Source organism: Eleutherodactylus coqui, chromosome 13 (assembly GCF_035609145.1).
Source record: "Eleutherodactylus coqui strain aEleCoq1 chromosome 13, aEleCoq1.hap1, whole genome shotgun sequence".
Classification (NCBI taxonomy): domain Eukaryota; kingdom Metazoa; phylum Chordata; class Amphibia; order Anura; family Eleutherodactylidae; genus Eleutherodactylus; species Eleutherodactylus coqui.
Genome location: NC_089849.1, coordinates 100780703 through 100784427, shown reverse-complemented (window position 1 = coordinate 100784427; position 3725 = coordinate 100780703). Strand labels below are relative to the sequence as shown.

General features: G+C 51.1%; 1 long non-coding RNA gene and 1 other non-coding gene across 2 annotated transcripts; both read right to left on the bottom strand.

The window, feature by feature from the left end:
• Positions 1-430: 430 nt before the first annotated feature.
• LOC136588913 (small nucleolar RNA SNORA76) lies at positions 431-561 on the bottom strand. Its single transcript, XR_010787709.1, has one exon. It is a non-coding gene; the product is annotated as a small nucleolar RNA SNORA76 (small nucleolar RNA).
• Positions 562-585: 24 nt separating this feature from the next.
• LOC136587650 (uncharacterized) lies at positions 586-2508 on the bottom strand. The gene is made up of 2 exons (XR_010787478.1): positions 2321-2508; positions 586-729 (listed from the first exon to the last, which is right to left on the bottom strand). It is a non-coding gene; the product is annotated as an uncharacterized lncRNA (long non-coding RNA).
• Positions 2509-3725: the final 1217 nt, after the last annotated feature.

Below are 3725 nucleotides of genomic sequence, written 5' to 3'. Positions count from 1 at the left end.
CACGGGCGCCCGCAAAATAATTTAAGCATGCAGATTTATTTCACAGACCTTTTGGTCCAGAGAACAAATCCCAGCATGCTCCATTTTTCTGCAGATCTCACACAGATGGCTTCCATTGAAGTTGATGGAAGCCATCGTATCTGCAGCTGTTACTGTGAAAGTTCCGCAGATCGCACAGGAAAGCAGAAAAGTTTGAAAAACTCCTACTGCCCATGTGCACCGGAACACATCTGCTGTGCAGATCACTCCAGCCAGGGTGGAGAAGACCCGCAACAGGTAAAATAATGTCCTTGGCCGCAGGCAGGGTGGGATTGCACTGCAGGCTCCCACCCACAGAATCCGACTCACCAGAAGACATGAGGCCTTATTGCATCTGGCATACAGTAGTCAGGCACTACATATCCCAGCTGGACCTACAGGTCACTCAAGAGCATGTAGCTTTGTTTTAAAAGCGCAATATTGGGAGGAGCCAAGAAGCGCCAGTTATAACAAGCCATCACTATCGCACTGGAGCTTCGCCATGATACCACAGATAGGCCAATCACAGCTCAAAGCCAGTGCCAACAAACACCACAGAGGCGGGGGTCTGGTCAACAGCTTTATTTATGCACATCGGGCAGCATCAACCGCCCTTCCCCCCAAAAAAAACCCCAGGTCGGGTGCAGCTCTTGTACAGTCACTCCAGATCCACCATCAGATAGGTTGCCGGTCCCACGATGCGACTGCCGCCTGAAACAGAAGAACAGTATTAGTATCCAGTCAGAGGGGATTGGTGCAGATTAGCCACAGCAGACAATGCAAAACAAAATCCAAGTCAATTTCTGTAAACCCATCAGTGGTGCAGATTGTGTTGAGGATCCGCAGCAGAAGTCACTCCTAAAACAGGAAACACAATCTCCATCTTTGGACCGTCACATGTGGATTTGGCCCATGTCAGGGTAAATTCCGCATGTAGAGCCGCACCAGAAAGCTGCAGATCGGCATAGAGGAGAAATTCATATAGAAAGTTCCAGTGATCATCGCCCGAGGACACATCACAAGGCAACTGGACTTTACATCAACGATCTGCATCAAAAGCCCCCTAGAAGTCAGTCCTGTTTACAGACGCCCCGCTAGTGTCAGTGTTACAATCCAACGCAGGAACCGCATCCAGATGGGACACTTTCGCAACATGGAAAATTTTTTGTTGGGAAAGATGCGCTCGTCGGGCAGGAATGTGGTACCCCATTAGATATCGGACATTGATTTAGGCGCAGATTCCATGCCAATACTGTGTGAACGCGGCCTACGCCGAAGGATCCAACATGGCAGCCAGCAGCTTCAGCTCATAGAGTGACTTCATCAGCATCAGAAGTCTAACGCACTTGAGTCATCATTACTGCTGGACACATTACACAGATCCCCTAAGGCCCGCACCGCTGTTATGTGCAGCAAGCCGACCGCCAATCACATGCCAGAAAATCCCTTAACACTATGCATCCAAGTGATCGCAGCACCTCCCTCACACCACGCTACGGCCTCATCACCCCCACATACAAGGGCGCAGTAACACCAAGTTACCAGCGAGTTCCATCTGATTTGCACGCAAGAACCAATATTAACAGGAATTCACACGAGCGTCTCACAAGTCCAAGATACATTGCATCATCTTACGGTTGGTAACCCCCACTATTTACTAAGGGTTGGAAACCCCCCCAAAAAGCTGCAGCGCAGAGATAAGTTTCATGCAGATGCGATGTGAGTCACATGGTTTAAGGTAAGAGATTGCACTGAGGAGTTAACATCGCAAAGTGCACTCCAATAAAGAGAAAAGTTTAAAAAAGTTTCTTAGACTGATCCCCTGGGGGCGGCCGGGGCGGCTCTGCTGCAGCACGTCTACCAAGCTGGTAGAAGGTGACTGAACATTGTGCTGGGCGACTAGTCACATGGCCAGTACGACAGATTGAGGGGGTAAGGACATCTGCTGGCGGGACCCGACAGCGATCTGTACTGAGCGCACATGTGACCATTACACATTCAAGGGGTTCACTAACACCAGCGACTTCCCCTGCAGTTATGCAGATAAATGCATTCTCACTCCCAAAAGCTGAAGTTTATAACGGTCTCAGACCGACACCACGCTCGCCCATGTGACTGCACCCTAAAGGGGGAGGGGCTGCTTGTAGGGCACAGGGTGAGATTAAACAACCACATCTTGTCTGCAGCTCCTATAAGACCACAAAGCAGCCAACTACGTATAGGCCAGCAGAAGGGATGACCTCTCCCCGAGCACCCAGTAATCCCGGCCCACCTCCCGCTCCTCCGCACGTATCACACTCACCAGCCATCCCCGAAGAGGCCGTGGAGCGCTCTGCACGTTCTTATATACGGAGAGCGTCCGGTGACGTATTCCGCTAAGGGGGCGTGTCTTTGTACAAACTCCACAGACACTGCGCAAGGCCAGACTAGCCTGCTGGAAAAGATCTATCGCTACCTCCTAGCAGCGGCCCCTAGTGCTTGGGAGGTGACATAGCTGCGGAGGTTAAAAGTAAAAGGTGGGAAAGGAGGGGTCAGCTCCTGGGGCGGAGTCATGTGTGCAGTATAGGGGAGGAGCACTCCTGGGGCGGAGTCATGTGTCCAGTATAGGGGAGGAGTCAACTCCTCGGGCGGAGTCATGTGTGCAGTATAGGGGAAGAGCAGTACTGGGGCGGAGTCATGTGTCCAGTATAGGGGAGGAGTCATGTGTGCAGTATAAGAGGGACAGCTCCTGGGGGCATATTAGCAGTTTACGCTTAGGTTAAGCAGCGTTGCTGATTAGAGCCACCTGATTGGCTCTTCGGCACCACGTGACTACACAGCATGCACGCGCATTGCCTTCAGCAGCCGTGTGCACTACACACTACACTTAAAGGGGTTGTCCCGCGCCGAAACAGGTTTTTTTTTTATTCAATAGGCCCCTCCGTTCAGCGCGAGACAAACCCAATGCATGTGTTAAAAAAAACAAACCGTTTAGTACTTACCCGAATCCCCGCCACAGACCCCTGGGTTCACCTGAGCAGGCGATGATTCTCCACGGCTCAGTAATCGCCTTTTTGTTTCTCTTCGGGATTCTTCAGACAAGCACATGTGCGCCGTGTATTACATGTGCGCCGTGTATTACATGTGGGCCGTGTATTACATGTGCGCCGTGTATTACATGTGGGCCGTGTATTACATGTGCGCCGTGTATTACATGTGGGCCGTGTATTACATGTGGGCCGTGTATTACATGTGGGCCGTGTATTACATGTGGGCCGTGTATTACATGTGGGCCGTGTATTACATGTGCGCCGTGTATTACATGTGCGCCGTGTATTACATGTGGGCCGTGTATTACATGTGCGCCGTGAATTACATGTGGGCCGTGTATTACATGTGCGCCGTGTATTACATGTGGGCCGTGTATTACATGTGCGCCGTGTATTACATGTGCGCCGTGTATTACATGTGGGCCGTGTATTACATGTGCGCCGTGTATTACATGTGCGCCGTGTATTACATGTGGGCCGTGTATTACATGTGCGCCGTGTATTACATGTGCGCCGTGTATTACATGTGGGCCGTGTATTACATGTGCGCCGTGTATTACATGTGGGCCGTGTATTACATGTGGGCCGTGTATTACATGTGCGCCGTGTATTACATGTGGGCCGTGTATTACATGTGGGCCGTGTATTACATACGCGCCGTGTATTACATGTGGGCCG